Source organism: Lycium ferocissimum, chromosome 2 (genome assembly GCF_029784015.1).
Source record: "Lycium ferocissimum isolate CSIRO_LF1 chromosome 2, AGI_CSIRO_Lferr_CH_V1, whole genome shotgun sequence".
NCBI lineage: Eukaryota > Viridiplantae > Streptophyta > Magnoliopsida > Solanales > Solanaceae > Lycium > Lycium ferocissimum.
The window spans coordinates 7,662,214-7,670,646 of NC_081343.1; positions in this window are offsets into that span (position 1 = coordinate 7,662,214).

The following is an 8,433-nucleotide window of genomic DNA, read 5'->3' on the forward strand; positions in this document are numbered from 1 at the left end:
TTCCTCTAGCATTTGGGTAAGTTTTGTGATCTTTTCTATCTTTCATTTAAGGTATTAGTAAGTTGAAACACATGAAGGGTAGAAGAGTATAGATGGTGGGTCTTAAATGGGTGAATAATGTCATTGTGGAATAGTAGTTGGAGTGAATCATGAAAATGGTTACGTTGAGATTATAAATGAATTATGAATGACATTTAGAACATGAAATAAGTATTGTATGTGAAAGTACGTGATAATAGACTTTGGTCATGATGTTGGAGAATTGGAGTAGAATTGTGAAATGTGAATAATGTAAATGAATGGCGATTGTTGCTAGCGATATTGTGATTGTTGTTATGAATGTTGGGAGTTGATATGGAATATGGCGGAAAGTAGTATAAACAAAGGAAACGCTGCCCAATTTTCTTTAGCCTTAAGAAGCGCATTCTTGTAATTACGTAGCTAATGACAATACAAACTGTTTTGAAGGTAAAGACGCAGGCATTAAAGGAGAACGAGCAAGCGATAGAATAGTTAAGCGACAAAGGTATGTGAGGCTTAACCCTTCTTCCTAAGGCATGAATCCTATGTATGATTTTCCCCTTCTTCATGAAATTTTTATATTCCGAACGACTAAAGAGCCCATGTTCACGAATAATCACATGAGATAAGAAATATGCTAAGAATACGATGACGATGATGCTAAGTTCAAGTCTAAAGATTCTAGAGACTATGATATGATGTTGACTATGATCCATTAATGTCGCCCTCACGTACACTCACCTTAAGATGTAGCTCCTCCAAGGTGAGACATAATGACTACAACTACTTCATAACGTAGTCGGGGGTCCACGACCCTACGTCTCCCCGACACATTATAGTTGCTTTCAAGTCCTAAGGTACAAATTGATGATATATGTATAACGATGTTACCTTATGATAGAATCATGATATGACCATGAAATGAATGATAGTGATGAGCCTATGATGATGTATAATGTATGATGATAAATGCATGCTATGTGTGATGATGTGATTCCACCGCGCCTAATTGGCCGGACATGTCACCACTACGATGGGGCTACTACGATTCCACCGCGCCTGGAAGGCCGGACATGATCACCACTAGTGGGCTGCATATGATGGTTACCCGGACGCGGGTTAACGACATAATGATGTATAATTGATATGACGATGCATGTATGGTATGAAGATGTATATGTGATATGATAAGGCATACGCTATGATAATGCGCATGATATGCTTATATATGATGTATGTATATGAGATGTATCTATATGTAAAAGAATACACAGGTTGTACCCTCGTCACGACTTATGATTTCCTGATTATGTTTATTTCATTCCTGCCTTACATACTCAGTACAATATTCGTACTGACGTCCGTTTTCTTTGGACGCTGTGTTCATGCCCACAGGTAGGCAGGGAGACGGTGCCGATCCATAGGAGCTAGTAGTTGATTTGTGAGCACTCCATTTTCCGGAGGTGCCATTGTTTATTCTTTGGGTACATATATGTATATATTCATGATTTGGGCACGACGGGGTCCTGTCCCGTCCATATGTCTAGTGCTCTAGTAGAGACTCGTAGATACGCATGTGTGGATATTATGGTCCCATAGTCTTCATGTATATATATATATATATTATTTTGATAGCCGATGGGCTTATGTTTATAAAAGTAATTATGCTGCAAATGATGAAAGTTTCATATGATTACGAGTATGTATATCACGAATAAGAGCAGATGAATAGTATAGATGAGCGGTGTTCGGTGATTAGCCCCAGATACCCGTCATGGCCCGTATTTTGGGTCGTGACAGCGCTGCTACAGTGTACGAAATTCTAGGTCAGTGGACAAGTATAAAGGACCCTTTTGGTCATTTTTTTGGGTCATTTCCCAACTCTAGACCCTTCCATAACATGCACATATATTCCTACAAGTGTATATGACAATTTTGGTCATTTTTATTTCATTTTTAACATAACCCCAAGTCCTTGAAAGCCCTAGAAACCTCTCCAACATATTTCCAAGCCTAAACCAAAGATCCAAGTGAAGATTAAAGTGGTTAAGGTTTCCAAGTGAGGTCTACACTTGTCTCCTCTTCTTGAAGATGTTTGGGTGAGTATTTACCCAAGTGGAGTAACCATGGAATTGAAGTGTTCTTGAATTTTGAGGTAAGATTTCATCTTAGTTTCATGTTTATGAGTTTGTTTGGTAATTATGTTGAGATTTGAGGAGAAGAAAATTGGAGGAAAAATTCAAATATACGTTTGATGATATTTTGAGTTGTGAATTAACTTGAGTTATAATTATTAGTATGTTTTGAGCATAATCTTGTTATGAGGGATAATAATGATGTTAAGGAATTGTCATATACAAGTGTATAAGGGTTTGTATAAAGTTGTTGTTATGGATTGATTATGAAAAGAAGTTTTGGGATTAAATTAAGTATAGTTTGAATGTAATCTTTTGATTATGGAATTGTTAATGTTTTATTGTGCTTTAGGAGTTGTTTTGAAGATTAGAGGGAGTAGAAGATATAGGGGAGATGCTGCACAAATTTCAGTAAATTCTAAAAAGGATTTAATTTGAAGGCTTAAGAAAAGCATACGACGACAAGCCTAACAATAGTATGAATTTTCTTGAATGTAGATATACGAGCTTGGAAGGACACGCGTTAGGTAGTTAAGGAGACCGAAAAGGTATGTTAAAGCTAGTCCCTTTCTTTCTAAAGACATGATTATTTTTTTATGCACATATACATGTTTTCCATAATATCCTTATTCCCAAAAAGCTAGAAGTTCATGATTCTCAAAGTTCTTATATTGCTAAAGATAGATGTTTCCTATGATGATAATGATGATGATGATGATCCCATTTTTAGAGATTCCAAAGTTTATAGTCTTGATGCTATTATGAGATTATTGAGTTTATTTCATAAATTTCTTGATTTTATTCATTGTTGTTGATCTCACCTTATGATAATTGCTCCTTCAAGGTTAGATATAGCGATGATGATTGCTCCATAATATAAATCGAAGGTTACCGACCTTACGTAACTCTAATAGAGTTGTAGCTTTTAATTGGGCTCTCATGCATGCTTGATGTATATGTCTGTATTTTCTCACACCGTGCCTATATGGCCAGGCAGCACCACTACGGTGGGCGGCTTATGGATAATAATAATAACACCGTGCCTATATGGCCGGGCAGCACCACTAGTGGGTGGCGTGAGATGGTTACCCCGGACGCGGGCTAATGATTATGTTATATATGTATGAAAAATGTTTTCTTTAGAAAGCTAAGCATGCATGGTATCCCTCTTATGAGGTAATCAGATGTACAGGTTATCTTTATCTCATGTTATGTTCCATATTTCTTGTTATGTTGTTATTCATGCCTTATATACTCAGTACACTGTTCATACTGACGTCCTTTCTTGTGGAGGTTGCGTTCATGCCCGCAGGTAGACAGGTAGACAGATCTGATCCTTAGGGGCTTCATCGGCGAGTTTCGTAAAGGCTCCAATTGTTCCGGAGTCACATGCCTTATATCGGTACTACTCTTTTGTGTATATGCTCGGGCACGGGGAGTCCCGCCCCATCTTCTCTACGGATTCACTCGTATTCTATAGAGGCTCGTAGATAGATGTGTGTAGCTAGAAATCCCATATCATTATCAGTTCATATTGTTGTATTATATTTTGGCAGCCTTGTTGGCCTATGTTTATGGACATAGATTGATGATTATATAGCGATGTGTCATTATCTTAGGATATATTCCCTTACGGATTATGATACCCATGAACTTTCTTCGTGGTCCACCTAGAAGTGTGAAATGTACGTTCAAAGGTGCTCGGTGGGTTAGCTCTGGATGCCTGTCATGGCCCTCTAGTTAGGTCGTGACATCGGGCATTCCTAGACTTGAGTGGAGGGGTATTCTTAGCCCCGCTCCGAAGAAGATTATTTCTTTCCTTCAGGCAAAAAAATTAGTCAACAAGGGGTGTTTAGCTTATCTGGCTCATGTGCATGACACTACTATTGCATCTCCACCCCTTGAGTCCATTCCCATTGTGAGCAAGTTCACGAAAGTATTCTCGACCGATTTGCCAGGTATGCCACCTGATTGCGATATTGACTTTTGTATTGACTTGGATCCGGGCACTCGCCCTATTTCTATTCTGCCATATCAGATGGCACCTGTCGAGTTGAGAGACCTTAAAGAGCAGTTATAGAATTTATTAAGCAAGGGGTTATTAGACCAAGTGTCTCCCCTTGAAGTGCTCCTGTGTTGTTTATGAAGAACAAAGATGGATCTACGAGAATGTGCATTGACTATTGCTAGCTGAACAAGGTTACTATTCGGAACAAGTGTCCTATGCCTCGTATTGACAATTTATTTGACCAGCTTCAGGGTGCTTCAGTGTTCTCGAAGATTGACTTGCACTCTGGCTCCCACCAGTTAAGTATCAGGGCTGAGGATATTTCAAAGACAACCTTTCGGATGAGATATGGATATTATGAGTTTCTGGTAATGTTATTTGGGCTTACCAATGCCCCGGTTGCATTCATGACTTTGATGGATATCATCTTTAGGCCATTCTTTGATTCCTTTGTGATTGTGTTTATTGATGATATCTTGGTGTATTCTAAGAGTAGAGAGGAGCATGAAAGCTATCTTCGCACTGTACTTGGGTTGTTGAAGAAAAATAGCTTGTTTGCTAAGTTTTCAAAGTGCGAGTTTTGGTTGGAGTCTATGGCATTATTGGGCCACGTTGTGTCTAAGGACGGGATCATGGTTGATCCTCAGAAGATTGAGGCTGTGAAGGATTGAGCAAGGCCCACTACTGTGATCGAAATTCGTAGTTTTATGGGTTTGGCCAGCTACTACCACCGATTTGTGAAGGGTTTTGCTTCTATTGCTTCGTCTTTGACCAGATTGACTCAGAAAGATGTTCCCTTCCAATGGTCCGATGATTGTGAGGAGAGCTTTCAAAAGCTCAAGACTCTTTTGACTTCAGCCCTGATTCTAGCATTACTTGTGGAGGATAAGGATTTCCCGATATTATGATGCATCCCATCTAGGTTTGGGTGTTGTGTTGATGCAGGAGGATAGAGTCATAGCCTATGATTTCCATCAGTTGAAGATCCATGAGAAGAATTACCCTACCCATGATTTGGAGTTATTGGTAGTAGTCTTTGCTTTGAATATTTGGAGGCATTACTTGCATGGTGTCCCTTGTGAGGTTTTCATCGATCACCGTAGCCTTCAGCATGTGTTTATCTAGAGAGATCTTAATTCCAAGCAGCGCCGATAGATAGAGCTCCTAAAGGACTGCGACATCTCTATTCTTTATCATCCATCGAAAGCCAATGTGGTTGCTGATGCCTTGAGTCATAAGGCCCATGAGTATGGGGAGCTTAGCTTGTTTGGTTGTTTCTGAGCGTCTGTTGGCCATGGAGGTTTAGCCTCTAGCCAACAGTTTCGTTCATCTTGATATTTCAGCCCCAGGCAGAGTTTTGGCTTGTGTAGAGGCGAGATCATCCTTGTTAGATCAGATCAGGACTCATCAGTTTGAGGATGCTCAGTTGAGCAAAATTTAAGATAGGGTTCTGAGGGGTGAGGTTAAGGAGGACATGATTGATTCTGAGGGTACTTTGAGGATTAAGGGGCGCATATGTGTTCCTCGTGTTGGTGAATTGATTCATTTGATTTTGACTAAGGCCCGTAGCTCTGGATATTCTATTCACCCGGGGACGACTAAGATGTATCGTGATTTGACACAACACTATTGGTGGCATCGGATGCAGAGGGATATAGCCGATTTCGTGGCTAAGAGTGGTCATTTTCAGCAAGTATAAGCACGCCGACCCGATGGTGTACTTCAGAGGGTGCCCATTCTCGAGTGAAAGTGGGAGAGGATTGTCGTGGATTTCGTTGTGGGTCTTCCAAAGTCCATAGGTAAGTTTGATTCGATTTGGGTGATAGTTGATTGATTTCAGTCCGCTTATTTCATTCCAGTTTAGATTTCCTATATCGCAGAGAAGTTAGCCAAGTTGTACGTTCGTGATATTATGAGATTGTCACGACCCAGCTATGGGCCATGACGGGTATCCGGGGCTAACCACCGAACACCGCTCATTCTGTTACTTATCTTCTCTCATTCATAATATATACTCATAATCATAGAAAACTATCATCATTTAAGACATATTTACTTTTATAAACATAAGCCCTTCGGCTATCAAAATAATATATACATACATACACATACAAACTATGGGACCATGCTACCCACACTGCGTATCTACTAGCCTCTACTAGAGTACTAGACATATGGACGGGACAGGGCCCCATCATGCCCAATCATGGATATATACATGTATGTACCAAAAGTATAGTCAATGGCACCTCCGGACAATGAAGCGCTCTCAAACCAGCCGCTAGCTCCTATGAGTCTGGATCGCCTCCCTGTCTACCTGTGGGCATGAACACAGCGTCCGAAGAAAAGACGTCAGTACGAATATTGTGCTGAGTATGTAAAGCATAAACAATAATAAGATGTCAATGAAATAAGGAGGCATCAATGAAGAGCAATCTGTAACTGACTAAATCATAAAGGAGGTAATACATGCTGGCTTACTTTCATACTCATCATCATATCATATATGCATAAATGTATAAACTGCCCGACCATATAGGTGCGGTGTGATAATCAATAACATTAGCTATAGCATCAGCATTAGCCTGCGTCCTGTGCCTCCCGCGTCCGGGGTATCATCTCATGCCGCCCACTAGTGGTGTCCGCCCATGCCATTTGGCCATGGTGTATAGTTTTACCCGCCTTGACGGTGACCGCCACCATTTTAGGCGCGGTGTGATATCATCATGTACTCATCATATCATGCTCATCATAATATACTTATCATAACATGCTTATCATAATATGCTTATCATAATATGCTTATCATAACCCATCATAGTACATGCATAGAGACTCATAGACAATCATACTCTATCGGGGTGACGTAAGGTCGTGGACCCCCGACTCCATTATGAAACATTCGTAAGTAACCTGCCTCACCTTGAAGGAACAAGCATAAGGTGAGTGTGAATGATGATCAACATCAATGGGCTATGGATAGCTTCATCATATCATAGACTATAGCATCTCTAGACTTAGCTTGTCATTATTGTTATCATAATCGTAGCATATCTCTTATCTCGTATGACTATTTATGAACAAGGGCTCATTGTCTTCTTGAAGATGGAACATTCATAAGAAAGAGGAAATTCATGCCATAGGACTCATGCCTTAGAAAGAAAGGACTAGCCTCACATACCTTCGTCGCTTAGCTATTCTATCGCTTGCTCGTTCTCCTTTAATGCACTTGTTTATACCTTCAATGGAATTCGTATCGACATTAGTTATATCATCGTGAAAACATACTTACTAAAGCTATAGAAATTTGGGCAGCATTTCCTTTGTTTATACTACTTTCCGCCATATTCCATATCAACTCCCAACATTCATAACAACCATCACAATATCACTAACAACAATCGTCATTCATTTATGTGATTCGCATTTCACAATTCCACTTCAATCCTCCATATTCATGACTAAAAGTCCATCGTCGTATTCTTTCATATCCAATACTTATTTCATATTCTAAACAGCATTTATATCGCATTTGTAACATCAACATATCCACTTTCATGATTCAATCCAACCACTATTTCAAAATGACATTATTCATCCCTTTGATGACCCATTTGCTATACACTTCTACAATTCATGTGTTCTAACTTATTAATACTTCAAATAGCATGAATAGGTCATGAAACTTACCTTAAGCAATGGAGGAACAAGCTTTGGATGATATTACACTTCTTGCACCAAAACCCTATTTCATCTCTCTTAGGTTTTCTTGATTTGTATGACTTTTAATGGGCTTCCTTCACTTGATTCTCTTGATTTCTTGTTGTTGATCCTTGATTTATATGGTTTTATCATGGATGAAATGTTTGGAACTCTCTAGAGGTTTCTTGAATGGTGGAATATGAAATAAAATGAAATGAGAGAGGTCCTTATATAAAATCAACTTCAGTCCCGATTGGAATATACGGACCAACATACGGTCCATATAATTTCTACTGACCGTATGTTGGACCGTATATTTGGTCCAGTAGAATATGACATTTTGGGCTGGATCTACAGTTGGACATACGGTCCGTAGATTTTATACGGCCAGTATGTCTGGCCGTATGTTTGTCCAGTTTTTCGAGAGTTGTTTCGTCGACTCGTTTGATCTCCGATCCTTATGGAACCTTCTTAACACTTGTTCCTTACTTCAATACCATTCTAAGGGACATTATAACTCTTTCTCAAAGGGTCATTAAGACATCATTAACTTAATACTCGTAATTC